General features: G+C 34.6%; 4 non-coding genes across 4 annotated transcripts; 2 read left to right on the top strand and 2 right to left on the bottom strand.

Annotated features, from left to right (window-relative positions):
* Positions 1-2,805: 2,805 nt before the first annotated feature.
* Positions 2,806-2,879, bottom strand: TRNAN-AUU (transfer RNA asparagine (anticodon AUU)). The gene has a single exon. It is a non-coding gene; the product is annotated as a tRNA-Asn (tRNA).
* A 2,262-nt stretch (positions 2,880-5,141) lies between these two features.
* Positions 5,142-5,215, bottom strand: TRNAN-AUU (transfer RNA asparagine (anticodon AUU)). The gene has a single exon. It is a non-coding gene; the product is annotated as a tRNA-Asn (tRNA).
* A 4,394-nt stretch (positions 5,216-9,609) lies between these two features.
* Positions 9,610-9,683, top strand: TRNAN-AUU (transfer RNA asparagine (anticodon AUU)). The gene has a single exon. It is a non-coding gene; the product is annotated as a tRNA-Asn (tRNA).
* An 11,622-nt stretch (positions 9,684-21,305) lies between these two features.
* Positions 21,306-21,379, top strand: TRNAN-AUU (transfer RNA asparagine (anticodon AUU)). The gene has a single exon. It is a non-coding gene; the product is annotated as a tRNA-Asn (tRNA).
* Positions 21,380-25,227: the final 3,848 nt, after the last annotated feature.

The following is a 25,227-nucleotide window of genomic DNA, read 5'->3' as shown; positions in this document are numbered from 1 at the left end:
ATATCAATCCCAGTTTTGGATTACTTTAATTAACAAACAAAAAAATGCATATAGCAGAGGATAGTTTCAATCTGCCTACCTCTGGGTTATGGGCCCAGCATGCTTCCATTGCTGTACTCTGCTGCACATGTAAGTGCAAGAGATCCTGAAGCACTCACTCATCATGGGAAAGTACCAATGTGTTTCTTCGTTGGTTGATAGAAGAAACATCTTACAAAAACTCTCCAGATTATTGACTTTATTAATTTTTTCTAGGAAACGTTTTAGATGAATGCTTATTAGCCTTTGTCAGTATGTACTTTTGCAAAGTGTCTCTGTGGCGCAATCAGTTAGTATGTACGGCTATTAACCAAAAGGTTGGTGGTTCAATCCCACCCAGGGACCTAATTGACCTTGTTATCAGATTTTGGTGATCTTTAAGTAGACAAGTCAAAATTTCAAACCCCCTGTTATGGTGTAGGGTACCTGGCCTTCTCTGATGTAATCAGAGTTAGATTTGATTCAGTGATTTTATAAAAACAGCTAGGAAGCACAATTTAGCAGTGGGTTGCAGAGAAAAAAAATATGCTGGCAGAAAAATCCAATTGAGTGATTAAACAGAAAAACTTTAAAAAGTCAATAATCTGGAGAGTTTTTGTAAGATGTTTCTTCCATCAACCAACGAAGAAACACATTGGTACTTTCCCATGATGAGTGAGTGCTTCAGGATCTCTTGAACTTACATGTGCAGCAGAGTACTGCAATGGAAGCATGCTGGGCTCATAACCGAGAGGTAGGCAGATTGAAACTATCCTCTGCTATATGCATTTTTTTTTTGTTAATTAAAGTAATCCAAAACTGGGATTGATATTTTGTCTCTTTTATTTTTACTTAAAGTACAATAACTTTTACCATTTTAATTTGTTTTAATAGTATATTGACAGTATTGTTTTCTTTCAAAAATCCACTTCATTTTCTTTACCCTATTATTAAAATGGTAATTGACAAAAACAAACTACATTGTCACCAGAAGAGCAATACAAAATGTACAAGTGATATATTAAAATCATCTTTCCAGCTTGAATTTCAATGATGCATTGGGGCAACGATTTTGTGAGAAACATCTTCACCCTTAAATAAAGATTTTCTTAATTCCTTACCTGTGTGCTAATTAGATATCACCTTGTTTTCACATTAAACAGACTTCCACATGAGAAAGCAGCAAGGATGCAGTGGCGTTAATGTTTCCTGGTGTCAACCTGTATTATTTCAGTAGACATTGAAATGAGGATGCATCTTGCTGCCTTTCCAATGAAGCAAGTTTAATTTAGTAATAGGTGAAAAACCATCCTTACAAAGGTGTTAATCAGAGACTTGGCTTTGTGGACACTTTTCAGAGAACAAATTTGTTAGCATAAAAATAAAGCCAGAAAATAAAGAGCTGTTTAATCACTCAATTGGATTTTTCTGCCAGCATATTTTTTTTCTCTGCAACCCACTGCTAAATTGTGCTTCCTAGCTGTTTTTATAAAATCACTGAATCAAATCTAACTCTGATTACATCAGAGAAGGCCAGGTACCCTACACCATAACAGGGGGTTTGAAATTTTGACTTGTCTACTTAAAGATCACCAAAATCTGATAACAAGGTCAATTAGGTCCCTGGGTGCGATTGAACCACCAACCTTTTGGTTAATAGCCGTACATACTAACTGATTGCGCCACAGAGACACTTTGCAAAAGTCCATACTGACAAAGGCTAATAAGCATTCATCTAAAACGTTTCCTAGAAAAACTTTAAAAAGTCAATAATCTGGAGAGTTTTTGTAAGATGTTTCTTCCATTAACCAACGAAGAAACACATTGGTACTTTCCCATGATGAGTGAGTGCTTCAGGATCTCTTGAACTTACATGTGCAGCAGAGTACTGCAATGGAAGCATGCTGGGCCCATAACCCAGAGGTAGGCAGATTGAAACTATCCTCTGCTATATGCATTTTTTTTGTTAATTAAAGTAATCCAAAACTGGGATTGATATTTTGTCTCTTTTATTTTTACTTAAAGTACAATAACTTTTACCATTTTAATTTGTTTTAATAGTATATTGACAGTATTGTTTTCTTTCAAAAATCCACTTCATTTTCTTTACCCTATTATTAAAATGGTAATTGACAAAAACAAACTACATTGTCACCAGAAGAGCAATACAAAATGTACAAGTGATATATTAAAATCATCTTTCCAGCTTGAATTTCAATGATGCATTGGGTCAACAATTTTGTGAGAAACATCTTCTCCCTTAAATAAAGATTTTCTTAATTCCTTACCTGTGTGCTAATTAGATATCACCTTGTTTTCACATTAAACAGACTTCCACATGAGAAAGCAGCAAGGATGCAGTGGCGTTAATGTTTCCTGGTGTCAACTTGTATTATTTCAGTACACATTGAAATGAGGATGCATCTTGCTGCCTTTCCAATGAAGCAAGTTTAATTTAGTAATAGGTGAAAAACCATCCTTACAAAGGTGTTAATCAGAGACTTGGCTTTGTGGACACTTTTCAGAGAACAAATTTGTTAGCATAAAAATAAAGCCAGAAAATGAAGAGCTGTTTAATCACTCAATTGGATTTTTTTGCCAGCATATTTCTTTTTCTCTGCAACCCACTGCTAAATTGTGCTTCCTAGCTGTTTTTTATAAAATCACTGAATCAAATCTAACTCTGATTACATCAAAGAAGGCCATGTACCCTACACCATAAGAGGAGGTTTGAAATTTTGACTTGTCTACTTAAATATCACCAAAATCTGATCACAAGGTTAATTACGTCCCTGGGTGGGATTGAACCACCAACCTTTTGGTTAATAGCCAAACACACTAACCGATTGCGCCACAGAGACACTTTGCAAAAGTCCATACTGACAAAGGCTAATAAGCATTCATCTAAAACGTTTCCTAGAAAAACTTTAAAAAGTCAATAATCTGGAGAGTTTTTGTAAGATGTTTCTTCCATCAACCAACGAAGAAACACATTGGTACTTTCCCATGATGAGTGAGTGCTTCAGGATCTCTTGCACTTACATGTGCAGCAGAGTACTGCAATGGAAGCATGCTGGGCCCATAACCCAGAGGTAGGCAGATTGAAACTATCCTCTGCTATATGCATTTTTTTTGTTAATTAAAGTAATCCAAAACTGGGATTGATATTTTGTCTCTTTTATTTTTACTTAAAGTACAATAACTTTTACCATTTTAATTTGTTTTAATAGTATATTGACAGTATTGTTTTCTTTCAAAAATCCACTTCATTTTCTTTACCCTATTATTAAAATGGTAATTGACAAAAACAAACTACATTGTCACCAGAAGAGCAATACAAAATGTACAAGTGATATATTAAAATCATCTTTCCAGCTTGAATTTCAATGATGCATTGGGGCAACGATTTTGTGAGAAACATCTTCACCCTTAAATAAAGATTTTCTTAATTCCTTACCTGTGTGCTAATTAGATATCACCTTGTTTTCACATTAAACAGACTTCCACATGAGAAAGCAGCAAGGATGCAGTGGCGTTAATGTTTCCTGGTGTCAACCTGTATTATTTCAGTAGACATTGAAATGAGGATGCATCTTGCTGCCTTTCCAATGAAGCAAGTTTAATTTAGTAATAGGTGAAAAACCATCCTTACAAAGGTGTTAATCAGAGACTTGGCTTTGTGGACACTTTTCAGAGAACAAATTTGTTAGCATAAAAATAAAGCCAGAAAATAAAGAGCTGTTTAATCACTCAATTGGATTTTTCTGCCAGCATATTTTTTTTCTCTGCAACCCACTGCTAAATTGTGCTTCCTAGCTGTTTTTATAAAATCACTGAATCAAATCTAACTCTGATTACATCAGAGAAGGCCAGGTACCCTACACCATAACAGGGGGTTTGAAATTTTGACTTGTCTACTTAAAGATCACCAAAATCTGATAACAAGGTCAATTAGGTCCCTGGGTGCGATTGAACCACCAACCTTTTGGTTAATAGCCGTACATACTAACTGATTGCGCCACAGAGACACTTTGCAAAAGTCCATACTGACAAAGGCTAATAAGCATTCATCTAAAACGTTTCCTAGAAAAACTTTAAAAAGTCAATAATCTGGAGAGTTTTTGTAAGATGTTTCTTCCATTAACCAACGAAGAAACACATTGGTACTTTCCCATGATGAGTGAGTGCTTCAGGATCTCTTGAACTTACATGTGCAGCAGAGTACTGCAATGGAAGCATGCTGGGCCCATAACCCAGAGGTAGGCAGATTGAAACTATCCTCTGCTATATGCATTTTTTTTGTTAATTAAAGTAATCCAAAACTGGGATTGATATTTTGTCTCTTTTATTTTTACTTAAAGTACAATAACTTTTACCATTTTAATTTGTTTTAATAGTATATTGACAGTATTGTTTTCTTTCAAAAATCCACTTCATTTTCTTTACCCTATTATTAAAATGGTAATTGACAAAAACAAACTACATTGTCACCAGAAGAGCAATACAAAATGTACAAGTGATATATTAAAATCATCTTTCCAGCTTGAATTTCAATGATGCATTGGGTCAACAATTTTGTGAGAAACATCTTCTCCCTTAAATAAAGATTTTCTTAATTCCTTACCTGTGTGCTAATTAGATATCACCTTGTTTTCACATTAAACAGACTTCCACATGAGAAAGCAGCAAGGATGCAGTGGCGTTAATGTTTCCTGGTGTCAACTTGTATTATTTCAGTACACATTGAAATGAGGATGCATCTTGCTGCCTTTCCAATGAAGCAAGTTTAATTTAGTAATAGGTGAAAAACCATCCTTACAAAGGTGTTAATCAGAGACTTGGCTTTGTGGACACTTTTCAGAGAACAAATTTGTTAGCATAAAAATAAAGCCAGAAAATGAAGAGCTGTTTAATCACTCAATTGGATTTTTTTGCCAGCATATTTCTTTTTCTCTGCAACCCACTGCTAAATTGTGCTTCCTAGCTGTTTTTTATAAAATCACTGAATCAAATCTAACTCTGATTACATCAAAGAAGGCCATGTACCCTACACCATAAGAGGAGGTTTGAAATTTTGACTTGTCTACTTAAATATCACCAAAATCTGATCACAAGGTTAATTACGTCCCTGGGTGGGATTGAACCACCAACCTTTTGGTTAATAGCCAAACACACTAACCGATTGCGCCACAGAGACACTTTGCAAAAGTCCATACTGACAAAGGCTAATAAGCATTCATCTAAAACGTTTCCTAGAAAAACTTTAAAAAGTCAATAATCTGGAGAGTTTTTGTAAGATGTTTCTTCCATCAACCAACGAAGAAACACATTGGTACTTTCCCATGATGAGTGAGTGCTTCAGGATCTCTTGCACTTACATGTGCAGCAGAGTACTGCAATGGAAGCATGCTGGGCCCATAACCCAGAGGTAGGCAGATTGAAACTATCCTCTGCTATATGCATTTTTTTTGTTAATTAAAGTAATCCAAAACTGGGATTGATATTTTGTCTCTTTTATTTTTACTTAAAGTACAATAACTTTTACCATTTTAATTTGTTTTAATAGTATATTGACAGTATTGTTTTCTTTCAAAAATCCACTTCATTTTCTTTACCCTATTATTAAAATGGTAATTGACAAAAACAAACTACATTGTCACCAGAAGAGCAATACAAAATGTACAAGTGATATATTAAAATCATCTTTCCAGCTTGAATTTCAATGATGCATTGGGTCAACAATTTTGTGAGAAACATCTTCACCCTTAAATAAAGATTTTCTTAATTCCTTACCTGTGTGCTAATTAGATATCACCTTGTTTTCACATTAAACAGACTTCCACATGAGAATGCAGCAAGGATGCAGTGGCGTTAATGTTTCCTGGTGTCAACCTGTATTATTTCAGTAGACATTGAAATGAGGATACATCTTGCTGCCTTTCCAATGAAGCAAGTTTAATTTAGTAATAGGTGAAAAACCATCCCTACAAAGGTGTTAATCAGAGACTTGGCTTTGTGGACACTTTTCAGAGAACAAATTTGTTAGCATAAAAATAAAGCCAGAAAATGAAGAGCTGTTTAATCACGCAATTTGATTTTTTTGCCAGCATATTTCTTTTTCTCTGCAACCCAATGCTAAATTGTGCTTCCTAGATGTTTTTATAAAATCACTGAATCAAATCTAACTCTGATTACATCAGAGAAGGCCAGGTACCCTACACCATAACAGGGGGTATGAAATTTGACTTGTCTACTTAAAGATCACCAAAATCTGATAACAAGGTCAATTACGTCCTTGAGTGGGATTGAACCACCAACCTTTTGGTTAATAGCCGTACACACTAACTGATTGCGCCACAGAGACACTTTGCAAAAGTACATACTGACAAATGCTAATAAGCATTCATCTAAAACGTTTCCTAGAAAAACTTAAAAAAGTCAATAATCTGGAGAGTTTTTGTAAGATGTTTCTTCTATCAACCAACGAAGAAACACATTGGTACTTTCCCATGATGAGTGAGTGCTTCAGGATCTCTTGCACTTACATGTGCAGCAGAGTACAGCAATGGAAGCATGCTGGGCCCATAACCCAGAGGTAGGCAGATTGAAACTATCCTCTGCTATATGCATTTTTTTTGTTTGTTAATTAAAGTAATCCAAAACTGGGATTGATATTTTGGCTCTTTTATTTTTACTTAAAGTACAATAACTTTTACCATTTTAATTTGTTTTAATAGTATATTGACAGTATTGTTTTCTTTCAAAAATCCACTTCATTTTCTTTACCCTATTATTAAAATGGTAATTGACAAAAACAAACTACATTGTCACCAGAAGAGCAATACAAAATGTACAAGTGATATATTAAAATCATCTTTCCAGCTTGAATTTCAATGATGCATTGGGGCAACGATTTTGTGAGAAACATCTTCACCCTTAAATAAAGATTTTCTTAATTCCTTACCTGTGTGCTAATTAGATATCACCTTGTTTTCACATTAAACAGACTTCCACATGAGAAAGCAGCAAGGATGCAGTGGCGTTAATGTTTCCTGGTGTCAACCTGTATTAGTTCAGTAGACATTGAAATGAGGATGCATCTTGCTGCCTTTCCAATGAAGCAAGTTTAATTTAGTAATAGGTGAAAAACCATCCTTACAAAGGTGTTAATCAGAGACTTGGCTTTGTGGACACTTTTCAGAGAACAAATTTGTTAGCATAAAAATAAAGCCAGAAAATAAAGAGCTGTTTAATCACTCAATTGGATTTTTCTGCCAGCTTATTTTTTTTCTCTGCAACCCACTGCTAAATTGTGCTTCCTAGCTGTTTTTATAAAATCACTGAATCAAATCTAACTCTGATTACATCAGAGAAGGCCAGGTACCCTACACCATAACAGGGGGTTTGAAATTTTGACTTGTCTACTTAAAGATCACCAAAATCTGATAACAAGGTCAATTAGGTCCCTGGGTGCGATTGAACCACCAACCTTTTGGTTAATAGCCGTACATACTAACTGATTGCGCCACAGAGACACTTTGCAAAAGTCTATACTGACAAAGGCTAATAAGCATTCATCTAAAACGTTTCCTAGAAAAACTTTAAAAAGTCAATAATCTGGAGAGTTTTTGTAAGATGTTTCTTCCATTAACCAACGAAGAAACACATTGGTACTTTCCCATGATGAGTGAGTGCTTCAGGATCTCTTGAACTTACATGTGCAGCAGAGTACTGCAATGGAAGCATGCTGGGCCCATAACCCAGAGGTAAGCAGATTGAAACTATCCTCTGCTATATGCATTTTTTTTGTTAATTAAAGTAATCCAAAACTGGGATTGATATTTTGTCTCTTTTATTTTTACTTAAAGTACAATAACTTTTACCATTTTAATTTGTTTTAATAGTATATTGACAGTATTGTTTTCTTTCAAAAATCCACTTCATTTTCTTTACCCTATTATTAAAATGGTAATTGACAAAAACAAACTACATTGTCACCAGAAGAGCAATACAAAATGTACAAGTGATATATTAAAATCATCTTTCCAGCTTGAATTTCAATGATGCATTGGGTCAACAATTTTGTGAGAAACATCTTCTCCCTTAAATAAAGATTTTCTTAATTCCTTACCTGTGTGCTAATTAGATATCACCTTGTTTTCACATTAAACAGACTTCCACATGAGAAAGCAGCAAGGATGCAGTGGCATTAATGTTTCCTGGTGTCAACTTGTATTATTTCAGTAGACATTGAAATGAGGATGCATCTTGCTGCCTTTCCAATGAAGCAAGTTTAATTTAGTAATAGGTGAAAAACCATCCTTACAAAGGTGTTAATCAGAGACTTGGCTTTGTGGACACTTTTCAGAGAACAAATTTGTTAGCATAAAAATAAAGCCAGAAAATAAAGAGCTGTTTAATCACTCAATTGGATTTTTCTGCCAGCATATTTTTTTTCTCTGCAACCCACTGCTAAATTGTGCTTCCTAGCTGTTTTTATAAAATCACTGAATCAAATCTAACTCTGATTAAGTAGACAAGTCAAAATTTCAAACCCCCTGTTATGGTGTAGGGTACCTGGCCTTCTCTGATGTAATCAGAGTTAGATTTGATTCAGTGATTTTATAAAAAACATCTAGGAAGCACAATTTAGCAGTGGGTTGCAGAGAAAAAGAAATATGCTGGCAAAAAAATCAAATTGCGTGATTAAACAGCTCTTCATTTTCTGGCTTTATTTTTATGCTAACAAATTTGTTCTCTGAAAAGTGTCCACAAAGCCAAGTCTCTGATTAACACCTTTGTAGGGATGGTTTTTCACCTATTACTAAATTAAACTTGCTTCATTGGAAAGGCAGCAAGATGTATCCTCATTTCAATGTCTACTGAAATAATACAGGTTGACACCAGGAAACATTAACGCCACTGCATCCTTGCTGCTTTCTCATGTGGAAGTCTGTTTAATGTGAAAACAAGGTGATATCTAATTAGCACACAGGTAAGGAATTAAGAAAATCTTTATTTAAGGGTGAAGATGTTTCTCACAAAATTGTTGACCCAATGCATCATTGAAATTCAAGCTGGAAAGATGATTTTAATATATCACTTGTACATTTTGTATTGCTCTTCTGGTGACAATGTAGTTTGTTTTTGTCAATTACCATTTTAATAATAGGGTAAAGAAAATGAAGTTGATTTTTGAAAGAAAACAATACTGTCAATATACTATTAAAACAAATTAAAATGGTAAAAGTTATTGTACTTTAAGTAAAAATAAAAGAGACAAAATATCAATCCCAGTTTTGGATTACTTTAATTAACAAAAAAAATGCATATAGCAGAGGATAGTTTCAATCTGCCTACCTCTGGGTTATGGGCCCAGCATGCTTCCATTGCAGTACTCTGCTGCACATGTAAGTGCAAGAGATCCTGAAGCACTCACTCATCATGGGAAAGTACCAATGTGTTTCTTCGTTGGTTGATGGAAGAAACATCTTACAAAAACTCTCCAGATTATTGACTTTTTAAAGTTTTTCTAGGAAACGTTTTAGATGAATGCTTATTAGCCTTTGTCAGTATGGACTTTTGCAAAGTGTCTCTGTGGCGCAATCGGTTAGTGTGTTTGGCTATTAACCAAAATGTTGGTGGTTCAATCCCACCCAGGGACGTAATTAACCTTGTGATCAGATTTTGGTGATATTTAAGGAGACAAGTCAAAATTTCAAACCTCCTCTTATGGTGTAGGGTACATGGCCTTCTCTGATGTAATCAGAGTTAGATTTGATTCAGTGATTTTATAAAAAACAGCTAGGAAGCACAATTTAGCAGTGGGTTGCAGAGAAAAAAAATATGCTGGCAGAAAAATCCAATCGAGTGATTAAACAGCTCTTCATTTTCTGGCTTTATTTTTATGCTAACAAATTTGTTCTCTGAAAAGTGTCCACAAAGCCAAGTCTCTGATTAACACCTTTGTAAGGATGGTTTTTCACCTATTACTAAATTAAACTTGCTTCATTGGAAAGGCAGCAAGATGCATCCTCATTTCAATGTCTACTGAAATAATACAAGTTGACACCAGGAAACATTAACGCCACTGCATCCTTGCTGCTTTCTCATGTGGAAGTCTGTTTAATGTGAAAACAAGGTGATATCTAATTAGCACACAGGTAAGGAATTAAGAAAATCTTTATTTAAGGGTGAAGATGTTTCTCACAAAATTGTTGACCCAATGCAACATTGAAATTCAAGCTGGAAAGATGATTTTAATATATCACTTGTACATTTTGTATTGCTCTTCTGGTGACAATGTAGTTTGTTTTTGTCAATTACCATTTTAATAATAGGGTAAAGAAAATGAAGTGGATTTTTGAAAGAAAACAATACTGTCAATATACTATTAAAACAAATTAAAATGGTAAAAGTTATTGTACTTTAAGTAAAAATAAAAGAGACAAAATATCATTCCCAGTTTTGGATTACTTTAATTAACAAAAAAAAAAATGCATATAGCAGAGGATAGTTTCAATCTGCCTACCTCTCGGTTATGGGCCCAGCATGCTTCCATTGCAGTACTCTGCTGCACATGTAAGTTCAAGCGATCCTGAAGCACTCACTCATCATGGGAAAGTACCAATGTGTTTCTTCGTTGGTTGATGGAAGAAACATCTTACAAAAACTCTCCAGATTATTGACTTTTTAAAGTTTTTCTAGGAAACGTTTTAGATGAATGCTTATTAGCCTTTGTCAGTATGGACTTTTTGCAAAGTGTCTCTGTGGCGCAATCAGTTAGTGTGTACGGCTATTAACCAAAAGGTTGGTGGTTCAATCCCACCCAGGGACCTAATTGACCTTGTTATCAGATTTTGGTGATCTTTAAGTAGACAAGTCAAAATTTCAAACCCCCTGTTATGGTGTAGGGTACCTGGCCTTCTCTGATGTAATCAGAGTTAGATTTGATTCAGTGATTTTATAAAAACAGCTAGGAAGCACAATTTAGCAGTGGGTTGCAGAGAAAAAAAATATGCTGGCAGAAAAATCCAATTGAGTGATTAAACAGCTTTTTATTTTCTGGCTTTATTTTTATGCTAACAAATTTGTTCTCTGAAAAGTGTCCACAAAGCCAAGTCTCTGATTAACACCTTTGTAAGGATGGTTTTTCACCTATTACTAAATTAAACTTGCTTCATTGGAAAGGCAGCAAGATGCATCCTCATTTCAATGTCTACTGAAATAATACAGGTTGACACCAGGAAACATTAACGCCACTGCATCCTTGCTGCTTTCTCATGTGGAAGTCTGTTTAATGTGAAAACAAGGTGATATCTAATTAGCACACAGGTAAGGAATTAAGAAAATCTTTATTTAAGGGTGAAGATGTTTCTCACAAAATCGTTGCCCCAATGCATCATTGAAATTCAAGCTGGAAAGATGATTTTAATATATCACTTGTACATTTTGTATTGCTCTTCTGGTGACAATGTAGTTTGTTTTTGTCAATTACCATTTTAATAATAGGGTAAAGAAAATTAAGTGGATTTTTGAAAGAAAACAATACTGTCAATATACTATTAAAACAAATTAAAATGGTAAAAGTTATTGTACTTTAAGTAAAAATAAAAGAGCCAAAATATCAATCCCAGTTTTGGATTACTTTAATTAACAAACAAAAAAATGCATATAGCAGAGGATAGTTTCAATCTGCCTACCTCTGGGTTATGGGCCCAGCATGCTTCCATTGCTGTACTCTGCTGCACATGTAAGTGCAAGAGATCCTGAAGCACTCACTCATCATGGGAAAGTACCAATGTGTTTCTTCGTTGGTTGATAGAAGAAACATCTTACAAAAACTCTCCAGATTATTGACTTTTTTAAGTTTTTCTAGGAAACGTTTTAGATGAATGCTTATTAGCATTTGTCAGTAAGTACTTTTTGCAAAGTGTCTCTGTGGCGCAATCAGTTAGTGTGTACGGCTATTAACCAAAAGGTTGGTGGTTCAATCCCACCCAGGGACGTAATTGACATTGTTATCAGATTTTGGTGATCTTTAAGTAGACAAGTCAAATTTCATACCCCCTGTTATGGTGTAGGGTACCTGGCCTTCTCTGATGTAATCAGAGTTAGATTTGATTCAGTGATTTTATAAAAACATCTAGGAAGCACAATTTAGCAGTGGGTTGCAGAGAAAAAAAATATGCTGGCAGAAAAATCCAATTGAGTGATTAAACAGCTCTTCATTTTCTGGCTTTATTTTTATGCTAACAAATTTGTTCTCTGAAAAGTGTCCACAAAGCCAAGTCTCTGATTAACACCTTTGTAAGGATGGTTTTTCACCTATTACTAAATTAAACTTGCTTCATTGGAAAGGCAGCAAGATGCATCCTCATTTCAATGTCTACTGAAATAATACAAGTTGACACCAGGAAACATTAACGCCACTGCATCCTTGCTGCTTTCTCATGTGGAAGTCTGTTTAATGTGAAAACAAGGTGATATCTAATTAGCACACAGGTAAGGAATTAAGAAAATCTTTATTTAAGGGTGAAGATGTTTCTCACAAAATCGTTGCCCCAATGCATCATTGAAATTCAAGCTGGAAAGATGATTTTAATATATCACTTGTACATTTTGTATTGCTCTTCTGGTGACAATGTAGTTTGTTTTTGTCAATTACCATTTTAATAATAGGGTAAAGAAAATGAAGTGGATTTTTGAAAGAAAACAATACTGTCAATATACTATTAAAACAAATTAAAATGGTAAAAGTTATTGTACTTAAAGTAAAAATAAAAGAGACAAAATATCAATCCCAGTTTTGGATTACTTTAATTAACAAACAAAAAAATGCATATAGCAGAGGATAGTTTCAATCTGCCTACCTCTGGGTTATGGGCCCAGCATGCTTCCATTGCAGTACTCTGCTGCACATGTAAGTGCAAGAGATCCTGAAGCACTCACTCATCATGGGAAAGTACCAATGTGTTTCTTCGTTGGTTGATGGAAGAAACATCTTACAAAAACTCTCCAGATTATTGACTTTTTAAAGTTTTTCTAGGAAACGTTTTAGATGAATGCTTATTAGCCTTTGTCAGTATGGACTTTTGCAAAGTGTTTCTGTGGCGCAATCAGTTAGTATGTATGGCTATTAACCATAAGGTTGGTGGTTCAATCCCACCGAGGGACCTAATTGACCTTGTTATCAGATTTTGGTGATCTTTAAGTAGACAAGTCAAAATTTCAAACCCCCTGTTATGGTGTAGGGTACCTGGCCTTCTCTGATGTAATCAGAGTTAGATTTGATTCAGTGATTTTATAAAAACAGCTAGGAAGCACAATTTAGCAGTGGGTTGCAGAGAAAAAAAATATGCTGGCAGAAAAATCCAATTGAGTGATTAAACAGCTCTTCATTTTCTGGCTTTATTTTTATGCTAACAAATTTGTTCTCTGAAAAGTGTCCACAAAGCCAAGTCTCTGATTAACACCTTTGTAAGGATGGTTTTTCACCTATTACTAAATTAAACTTGCTTCATTGGAAAGGCAGCAAGATGCATCCTCATTTCAATGTCTACTGAAATAATACAAGTTGACACCAGGAAACATTAACGCCACTGCATCCTTGCTGCTTTCTCATGTGGAAGTCTGTTTAATATGAAAACAAGGTGATATCTAATTAGCACACAGGTAAGGAATTAAGAAAATCTTTATTTAAGGGTGAAGATGTTTCTCACAAAATCGTTGCCCCAATGCATCATTGAAATTCAAGCTGGAAATATGATTTTAATATATCACTTGTACATTTTGTATTGCTCTTCTGGTGACAATGTAGTTTGTTTTTGTCAATTACCATTTTAATAATAGGGTAAAGAAAATGAAGTGGATTTTTGAAAGAAAACAATACTGTCAATATACTATTAAAACAAATTAAAATGGTAAAAGTTATTGTACTTTAAGTAAAAATAAAAGAGACAAAATATCAATCCCAGTTTTGGATTACTTTAATTAACAAAAAAAATGCATATAGCAGAGGATAGTTTCAATCTGCCTACCTCTGGGTTATGGGCCCAGCATGCTTCCATTGCAGTACTCTGCTGCACATGTAAGTGCAAGAGATCCTGAAGCACTCACTCATCATGGGAAAGTACCAATGTGTTTCTTCGTTGGTTGATGGAAGAAACATCTTACAAAAACTCTCCAGATTATTGACTTTTTAAAGTTTTTCTAGGAAACGTTTTAGATGAATGCTTATTAGCCTTTGTCAGTATGGAATTTTGCAAAGTGTCTCTGTGGCGCAATCAGTTAGTATGTACGGCTATTAACCATAAGGTTGGTGGTTCAATCCCATCCAGGGACCTAATTGACCTTGTTATCAGATTTTGGTGATCTTTAAGTAGACAAGTCAAAATTTCAAACCCCCTGTTATGGTGTAGGGTACCTGGCCTTCTCTGATGTAATCAGAGTTAGATTTGATTCAGTGATTTTATAAAAAACATCTAGGAAGCACAATTTAGCAGTGGGTTGCAGAGAAAAAGAAATATGCTGGCAAAAAAATCAAATTGCGTGATTAAACAGCTCTTCATTTTCTGGCTTTATTTTTATGCTAACAAATTTGTTCTCTGAAAAGTGTCCACAAAGCCAAGTCTCTGATTAACACCTTTGTAGGGATGGTTTTTCACCTATTACTAAATTAAACTTGCTTCATTGGAAAGGCAGCAAGATGTATCCTCATTTCAATGTCTACTGAAATAATACAGGTTGACACCAGGAAACATTAACGCCACTGCATCCTTGCTGCTTTCTCATGTGGAAGTCTGTTTAATGTGAAAACAAGGTGATATCTAATTAGCACACAGGTAAGGAATTAAGAAAATCTTTATTTAAGGGTGAAGATGTTTCTCACAAAATTGTTGACCCAATGCATCATTGAAATTCAAGCTGGAAAGATGATTTTAATATATCACTTGTACATTTTGTATTGCTCTTCTGGTGACAATGTAGTTTGTTTTTGTCAATTACCATTTTAATAATAGGGTAAAGAAAATGAAGTTGATTTTTGAAAGAAAACAATACTGTCAATATACTATTAAAACAAATTAAAATGGTAAAAGTTATTGTACTTTAAGTAAAAATAAAAGAGACAAAATATCAATCCCAGTTTTGGATTACTTTAATTAACAAAAAAAATGCATATAGCAGAGGATAGTTTCAATCTGCCTACCTCTGGGTTATGGGCCCAGCATGCTTCCATTGCAGTACTCTGCTGCACATGTAAGTGCAAGAGATCCTGAAGCACTCACTCATCATGGGAAAGTACCAATGTGTTTCTTCGTTGGTTGATGGAAGAAACATCTTACAAAAACTCTCCAGATTATTGACTTTTTAAAGTTTTTCTAGGAAACGTTTTAGATGAATGCTTATTAGCCTTTGTCAGTATGGACTTTTGCAAAGTGTCTCTGTGGCGCAATCGGTTAGTGTCTTTGGCTATTAACCAAAATGTTGGTGGTTCAATCCCACCCAGGGACGTAATTAACCTTGTGATCAGATTTTGGTGATATTTAAGGAGACAAGTCAAAATTTCAAACCTCCTCTTATGGTGTAGGGTACATGGCCTTCTCTGATGTAATCAGAGTTAGATTTGATTCAGTGATTTTATAAAAAACAGCTAGGAAGCACAATTTAGCAGTGGGTTGCAGAGAAAAAAAATATGCTGGCAGAAAAATCCAATCGAGTGATTAAACAGCTCTTCATTTTCTGGCTTTATTTTTATGCTAACAATTTTGTTCTCTGAAAAGTGTCCACAAAGCCAAGTCTCTGATTAACACCTTTGTAAGGATGGTTTTTCACCTATTACTAAATTAAACTTGCTTCATTGGAAAGGCAGCAAGATGCATCCTCATTTCAATGTCTACTGAAATAATACAAGTTGACACCAGGAAACATTAACGCCACTGCATCCTTGCTGCTTTCTCATGTGGAAGTCTGTTTAATGTGAAAACAAGGTGATATCTAATTAGCACACAGGTAAGGAATTAAGAAAATCTTTATTTAAGGGTGAAGATGTTTCTCACAAAATTGTTGACCCAATGCAACATTGAAATTCAAGCTGGAAAGATGATTTTAATATATCACTTGTACATTTTGTATTGCTCTTCTGGTGACAATGTAGTTTGTTTTTGTCAATTACCATTTTAATAATAGGGTAAAGAAAATGAAGTGGATTTTTGAAAGAAAACAATACTGTCAATATACTATTAAAACAAATTAAAATGGTAAAAGTTATTGTACTTTAAGTAAAAATAAAAGAGACAAAATATCATTCCCAGTTTTGGATTACTTTAATTAACAAAAAAAAAAATGCATATAGCAGAGGATAGTTTCAATCTGCCTACCTCTCGGTTATGGGCCCAGCATGCTTCCATTGCAGTACTCTGCTGCACATGTAAGTTCAAGCGATCCTGAAGCACTCACTCATCATGGGAAAGTACCAATGTGTTTCTTCGTTGGTTGATGGAAGAAACATCTTACAAAAACTCTCCAGATTATTGACTTTTTAAAGTTTTTCTAGGAAACGTTTTAGATGAATGCTTATTAGCCTTTGTCAGTATGGACTTTTTGCAAAGTGTCTCTGTGGCGCAATCAGTTAGTGTGTACGGCTATTAACCAAAAGGTTGGTGGTTCAATCCCACCCAGGGACCTAATTGACCTTGTTATCAGATTTTGGTGATCTTTAAGTAGACAAGTCAAAATTTCAAACCCCCTGTTATGGTGTAGGGTACCTGGCCTTCTCTGATGTAATCAGAGTTAGATTTGATTCAGTGATTTTATAAAAACAGCTAGGAAGCACAATTTAGCAGTGGGTTGCAGAGAAAAAAAATATGCTGGCAGAAAAATCCAATTGAGTGATTAAACAGCTTTTTATTTTCTGGCTTTATTTTTATGCTAACAAATTTGTTCTCTGAAAAGTGTCCACAAAGCCAAGTCTCTGATTAACACCTTTGTAAGGATGGTTTTTCACCTATTACTAAATTAAACTTGCTTCATTGGAAAGGCAGCAAGATGCATCCTCATTTCAATGTCTACTGAAATAATACAGGTTGACACCAGGAAACATTAACGCCACTGCATCCTTGCTGCTTTCTCATGTGGAAGTCTGTTTAATGTGAAAACAAGGTGATATCTAATTAGCACACAGGTAAGGAATTAAGAAAATCTTTATTTAAGGGTGAAGATGTTTCTCACAAAATCGTTGCCCCAATGCATCATTGAAATTCAAGCTGGAAAGATGATTTTAATATATCACTTGTACATTTTGTATTGCTCTTCTGGTGACAATGTAGTTTGTTTTTGTCAATTACCATTTTAATAATAGGGTAAAGAAAATTAAGTGGATTTTTGAAAGAAAACAATACTGTCAATATACTATTAAAACAAATTAAAATGGTAAAAGTTATTGTACTTTAAGTAAAAATAAAAGAGCCAAAATATCAATCCCAGTTTTGGATTACTTTAATTAACAAACAAAAAAATGCATATAGCAGAGGATAGTTTCAATCTGCCTACCTCTGGGTTATGGGCCCAGCATGCTTCCATTGCTGTACTCTGCTGCACATGTAAGTGCAAGAGATCCTGAAGCACTCACTCATCATGGGAAAGTACCAATGTGTTTCTTCGTTGGTTGATAGAAGAAACATCTTACAAAAACTCTCCAGATTATTGACTTTTTTAAGTTTTTCTAGGAAACGTTTTAGATGAATGCTTATTAGCATTTGTCAGTAAGTACTTTTTGCAAAGTGTCTCTGTGGCGCAATCAGTTAGTGTGTACGGCTATTAACCAAAAGGTTGGTGGTTCAATCCCACCCAGGGACGTATTTGACATTGTTATCAGATTTTGGTGATCTTTAAGTAGACAAGTCAAATTTCATACCCCCTGTTATGGTGTAGGGTACCTGGCCTTCTCTGATGTAATCAGAGTTAGATTTGATTCAGTGATTTTATAAAAACATCTAGGAAGCACAATTTAGCAGTGGGTTGCAGAGAAAAAAAATATGCTGGCAGAAAAATCCAATTGAGTGATTAAACAGCTCTTCATTTTCTGGCTTTATTTTTATGCTAACAAATTTGTTCTCTGAAAAGTGTCCACAAAGCCAAGTCTCTGATTAACACCTTTGTAAGGATGGTTTTTCACCTATTACTAAATTAAACTTGCTTCATTGGAAAGGCAGCAAGATGCATCCTCATTTCAATGTCTACTGAAATAATACAAGTTGACACCAGGAAACATTAACGCCACTGCATCCTTGCTGCTTTCTCATGTGGAAGTCTGTTTAATGTGAAAACAAGGTGATATCTAATTAGCACACAGGTAAGGAATTAAGAAAATCTTTATTTAAGGGTGAAGATGTTTCTCACAAAATCGTTGCCCCAATGCATCATTGAAATTCAAGCTGGAAAGATGATTTTAATATATCACTTGTACATTTTGTATTGCTCTTCTGGTGACAATGTAGTTTGTTTTTGTCAATTACCATTTTAATAATAGGGTAAAGAAAATGAAGTGGATTTTTGAAAGAAAACAATACTGTCAATATACTATTAAAACAAATTAAAATGGTAAAAGTTATTGTACTTAAAGTAAAAATAAAAGAGACAAAATATCAATCCCAGTTTTGGATTACTTTAATTAACAAACAAAAAAATGCATATAGCAGAGGATAGTTTCAATCTGCCTACCTCTGGGTTATGGGCCCAGCATGCTTCCATTGCAGTACTCTGCTGCACATGTAAGTGCAAGAGATCCTGAAGCACTCACTCATCATGGGAAAGTACCAATGTGTTTCTTCGTTGGTTGATGGAAGAAACATCTTACAAAAACTCTCCAGATTATTGACTTTTTAAAGTTTTTCTAGGAAACGTTTTAGATGAATGCTTATTAGCCTTTGTCAGTATGGACTTTTGCAAAGTGTTTCTGTGGCGCAATCAGTTAGTATGTATGGCTATTAACCATAAGGTTGGTGGTTCAATCCCACCGAGGGACCTAATTGACCTTGTTATCAGATTTTGGTGATCTTTAAGTAGACAAGTCAAAATTTCAAACCCCCTGTTATGGTGTAGGGTACCTGGCCTTCTCTGATGTAATCAGAGTTAGATTTGATTCAGTGATTTTATAAAAACAGCTAGGAAGCACAATTTAGCAGTGGGTTGCAGAGAAAAAAAATATGCTGGCAGAAAAATCCAATTGAGTGATTAAACAGCTCTTCATTTTCTGGCTTTATTTTTATGCTAACAAATTTGTTCTCTGAAAAGTGTCCACAAAGCCAAGTCTCTGATTAACACCTTTGTAAGGATGGTTTTTCACCTATTACTAAATTAAACTTGCTTCATTGGAAAGGCAGCAAGATGCATCCTCATTTCAATGTCTACTGAAATAATACAAGTTGACACCAGGAAACATTAACGCCACTGCATCCTTGCTGCTTTCTCATGTGGAAGTCTGTTTAATATGAAAACAAGGTGATATCTAATTAGCACACAGGTAAGGAATTAAGAAAATCTTTATTTAAGGGTGAAGATGTTTCTCACAAAATCGTTGCCCCAATGCATCATTGAAATTCAAGCTGGAAATATGATTTTAATATATCACTTGTACATTTTGTATTGCTCTTCTGGTGACAATGTAGTTTGTTTTTGTCAATTACCATTTTAATAATAGGGTAAAGAAAATGAAGTGGATTTTTGAAAGAAAACAATACTGTCAATATACTATTAAAACAAATTAAAATGGTAAAAGTTATTGTACTTTAAGTAAAAATAAAAGAGACAAAATATCAATCCCAGTTTTGGATTACTTTAATTAACAAAAAAAATGCATATAGCAGAGGATAGTTTCAATCTGCCTACCTCTGGGTTATGGGCCCAGCATGCTTCCATTGCAGTACTCTGCTGCACATGTAAGTGCAAGAGATCCTGAAGCACTCACTCATCATGGGAAAGTACCAATGTGTTTCTTCGTTGGTTGATGGAAGAAACATCTTACAAAAACTCTCCAGATTATTGACTTTTTAAAGTTTTTCTAGGAAACGTTTTAGATGAATGCTTATTAGCCTTTGTCAGTATGGAATTTTGCAAAGTGTCTCTGTGGCGCAATCAGTTAGTATGTACGGCTATTAACCATAAGGTTGGTGGTTCAATCCCATCCAGGGACCTAATTGACCTTGTTATCAGATTTTGGTGATCTTTAAGTAGACAAGTCAAAATTTCAAACCCCCTGTTATGGTGTAGGGTACCTGGCCTTCTCTGATGTAATCAGAGTTAGATTTGATTCAGTGATTTTATAAAAAACATCTAGGAAGCACAATTTAGCAGTGGGTTGCAGAGAAAAAGAAATATGCTGGCAAAAAAATCAAATTGCGTGATTAAACAGCTCTTCATTTTCTGGCTTTATTTTTATGCTAACAAATTTGTTCTCTGAAAAGTGTCCACAAAGCCAAGTCTCTGATTAACACCTTTGTAGGGATGGTTTTTCACCTATTACTAAATTAAACTTGCTTCATTGGAAAGGCAGCAAGATGTATCCTCATTTCAATGTCTACTGAAATAATACAGGTTGACACCAGGAAACATTAACGCCACTGCATCCTTGCTGCTTTCTCATGTGGAAGTCTGTTTAATGTGAAAACAAGGTGATATCTAATTAGCACACAGGTAAGGAATTAAGAAAATCTTTATTTAAGGGTGAAGATGTTTCTCACAAAATTGTTGACCCAATGCATCATTGAAATTCAAGCTGGAAAGATGATTTTAATATATCACTTGTACATTTTGTATTGCTCTTCTGGTGACAATGTAGTTTGTTTTTGTCAATTACCATTTTAATAATAGGGTAAAGAAAATGAAGTTGATTTTTGAAAGAAAACAATACTGTCAATATACTATTAAAACAAATTAAAATGGTAAAAGTTATTGTACTTTAAGTAAAAATAAAAGAGACAAAATATCAATCCCAGTTTTGGATTACTTTAATTAACAAAAAAAATGCATATAGCAGAGGATAGTTTCAATCTGCCTACCTCTGGGTTATGGGCCCAGCATGCTTCCATTGCAGTACTCTGCTGCACATGTAAGTGCAAGAGATCCTGAAGCACTCACTCATCATGGGAAAGTACCAATGTGTTTCTTCGTTGGTTGATGGAAGAAACATCTTACAAAAACTCTCCAGATTATTGACTTTTTAAAGTTTTTCTAGGAAACGTTTTAGATGAATGCTTATTAGCCTTTGTCAGTATGGACTTTTGCAAAGTGTCTCTGTGGCGCAATCGGTTAGTGTGTTTGGCTATTAACCAAAATGTTGGTGGTTCAATCCCACCCAGGGACGTAATTAACCTTGTGATCAGATTTTGGTGATATTTAAGGAGACAAGTCAAAATTTCAAACCTCCTCTTATGGTGTAGGGTACATGGCCTTCTCTGATGTAATCAGAGTTAGATTTGATTCAGTGATTTTATAAAAAACAGCTAGGAAGCACAATTTAGCAGTGGGTTGCAGAGAAAAAAAATATGCTGGCAGAAAAATCCAATCGAGTGATTAAACAGCTCTTCATTTTCTGGCTTTATTTTTATGCTAACAAATTTGTTCTCTGAAAAGTGTCCACAAAGCCAAGTCTCTGATTAACACCTTTGTAAGGATGGTTTTTCACCTATTACTAAATTAAACTTGCTTCATTGGAAAGGCAGCAAGATGCATCCTCATTTCAATGTCTACTGAAATAATACAAGTTGACACCAGGAAACATTAACGCCACTGCATCCTTGCTGCTTTCTCATGTGGAAGTCTGTTTAATGTGAAAACAAGGTGATATCTAATTAGCACACAGGTAAGGAATTAAGAAAATCTTTATTTAAGGGTGAAGATGTTTCTCACAAAATTGTTGACCCAATGCAACATTGAAATTCAAGCTGGAAAGATGATTTTAATATATCACTTGTACATTTTGTATTGCTCTTCTGGTGACAATGTAGTTTGTTTTTGTCAATTACCATTTTAATAATAGGGTAAAGAAAATGAAGTGGATTTTTGAAAGAAAACAATACTGTCAATACACTATTAAAACAAATTAAAATGGTAAAAGTTATTGTACTTTAAGTAAAAATAAAAGAGACAAAATATCAATCCCAGTTTTGGATTACTTTAATTAACAAAAAAAAAAATGCATATAGCAGAGGATAGTTTCAATCTGCCTACCTCTCGGTTATGAGCCCAGCATGCTTCCATTGCAGTACTCTGCTGCACATGTAAGTTCAAGAGATCCTGAAGCACTCACTCATCATGGGAAAGTACCAATGTGTTTCTTCGTTGGTTGATGGAAGAAACATCTTACAAAAACTCTCCAGATTATTGACTTTTTAAAGTTTTTCTAGGAAACGTTTTAGATGAATGCTTATTAGCCTTTGTCAGTATGGACTTTTTGCAAAGTGTCTCTGTGGCGCAATCAGTTAGTGTGTACGGCTATTAACCAAAAGGTTGGTGGTTCAATCCCACCTAGGGACCTAATTGACCTTGTTATCAGATTTTGGTGATCTTTAAGTAGACAAGTCATAATTTCAAACCCCCTGTTATGGTGTAGGGTACCTGGCCTTCTCTGATGTAATCAGAGTTAGATTTGATTCAGTGATTTTATAAAAACAGCTAGGAAGCACAATTTAGCAGTGGGTTGCAGAGAAAAAAAATATGCTGGCAGAAAAATCCAATTGAGTGATTAAACAGCTTTTTATTTTCTGGCTTTATTTTTATGCTAACAAATTTGTTCTCTGAAAAGTGTCCACAAAGCCAAGTCTCTGATTAACACCTTTGTAAGGATGGTTTTTCACCTATTACTAAATTAAACTTGCTTCATTGGAAAGGCAGCAAGATGCATCCTCATTTCAATGTCTACTGAAATAATACAGGTTGACACCAGGAAACATTAACGCCACTGCATCCTTGCTGCTTTCTCATGTGGAAGTCTGTTTAATGTGAAAACAAGGTGATATCTAATTAGCACACAGGTAAGGAATTAAGAAAATCTTTATTTAAGGGTGAAGATGTTTCTCACAAAATCGTTGCCCCAATGCATCATTGAAATTCAAGCTGGAAAGATGATTTTAATATATCACTTGTACATTTTGTATTGCTCTTCTGGTGACAATGTAGTTTGTTTTTGTCAATTACCATTTTAATAATAGGGTAAAGAAAATTAAGTGGATTTTTGAAAGAAAACAATACTGTCAATATACTATTAAAACAAATTAAAATGGTAAAAGTTATTGTACTTTAAGTAAAAATAAAAGAGCCAAAATATCAATCCCAGTTTTGGATTACTTTAATTAACAAACAAAAAAATGCATATAGCAGAGGATAGTTTCAATCTGCCTACCTCTGGGTTATGGGCCCAGCATGCTTCCATTGCTGTACTCTGCTGCACATGTAAGTGCAAGAGATCCTGAAGCACTCACTCATCATGGGAAAGTACCAATGTGTTTCTTCGTTGGTTGATAGAAGAAACATCTTACAAAAACTCTCCAGATTATTGACTTTTTTAAGTTTTTCTAGGAAACGTTTTAGATGAATGCTTATTAGCATTTGTCAGTAAGTACTTTTTGCAAAGTGTCTCTGTGGCGCAATCAGTTAGTGTGTACGGCTATTAACCAAAAGGTTGGTGGTTCAATCCCACCCAGGGACGTAATTGACATTGTTATCAGATTTTGGTGATCTTTAAGTAGACAAGTCAAATTTCATACCCCCTGTTATGGTGTAGGGTACCTGGCCTTCTCTGATGTAATCAGAGTTAGATTTGATTCAGTGATTTTATAAAAACATCTAGGAAGCACAATTTAGCAGTGGGTTGCAGAGAAAAAAAATATGCTGGCAGAAAAATCCAATTGAGTGATTAAACAGCTCTTCATTTTCTGGCTTTATTTTTATGCTAACAAATTTGTTCTCTGAAAAGTGTCCACAAAGCCAAGTCTCTGATTAACACCTTTGTAAGGATGGTTTTTCACCTATTACTAAATTAAACTTGCTTCATTGGAAAGGCAGCAAGATGCATCCTCATTTCAATGTCTACTGAAATAATACAAGTTGACACCAGGAAACATTAACGCCACTGCATCCTTGCTGCTTTCTCATGTGGAAGTCTGTTTAATGTGAAAACAAGGTGATATCTAATTAGCACACAGGTAAGGAATTAAGAAAATCTTTATTTAAGGGTGAAGATGTTTCTCACAAAATCGTTGCCCCAATGCATCATTGAAATTCAAGCTGGAAAGATGATTTTAATATATCACTTGTACATTTTGTATTGCTCTTCTGGTGACAATGTAGTTTGTTTTTGTCAATTACCATTTTAATAATAGGGTAAAGAAAATGAAGTGGATTTTTGAAAGAAAACAATACTGTCAATATACTATTAAAACAAATTAAAATGGTAAAAGTTATTGTACTTAAAGTAAAAATAAAAGAGACAAAATATCAATCCCAGTTTTGGATTACTTTAATTAACAAACAAAAAAATGCATATAGCAGAGGATAGTTTCAATCTGCCTACCTCTGGGTTATGGGCCCAGCATGCTTCCATTGCAGTACTCTGCTGCACATGTAAGTGCAAGAGATCCTGAAGCACTCACTCATCATGGGAAAGTACCAATGTGTTTCTTCGTTGGTTGATGGAAGAAACATCTTACAAAAACTCTCCAGATTATTGACTTTTTAAAGTTTTTCTAGGAAACGTTTTAGATGAATGCTTATTAGCCTTTGTCAGTATGGACTTTTGCAAAGTGTTTCTGTGGCGCAATCAGTTAGTATGTATGGCTATTAACCATAAGGTTGGTGGTTCAATCCCACCGAGGGACCTAATTGACCTTGTTATCAGATTTTGGTGATCTTTAAGTAGACAAGTCAAAATTTCAAACCCCCTGTTATGGTGTAGGGTACCTGGCCTTCTCTGATGTAATCAGAGTTAGATTTGATTCAGTGATTTTATAAAAACAGCTAGGAAGCACAATTTAGCAGTGGGTTGCAGAGAAAAAAAATATGCTGGCAGAAAAATCCAATTGAGTGATTAAACAGCTCTTCATTTTCTGGCTTTATTTTTATGCTAACAAATTTGTTCTCTGAAAAGTGTCCACAAAGCCAAGTCTCTGATTAACACCTTTGTAAGGATGGTTTTTCACCTATTACTAAATTAAA

The sequence above is a fragment of the Pseudophryne corroboree genome, unplaced genomic scaffold, assembly GCF_028390025.1.
Source record: "Pseudophryne corroboree isolate aPseCor3 unplaced genomic scaffold, aPseCor3.hap2 scaffold_611, whole genome shotgun sequence".
Classification (NCBI taxonomy): Eukaryota; Metazoa; Chordata; class Amphibia; order Anura; family Myobatrachidae; genus Pseudophryne; species Pseudophryne corroboree.
Note: the sequence above shows the minus strand (reverse complement) of the source record. Positions and strands in the feature narration are given on the sequence as shown.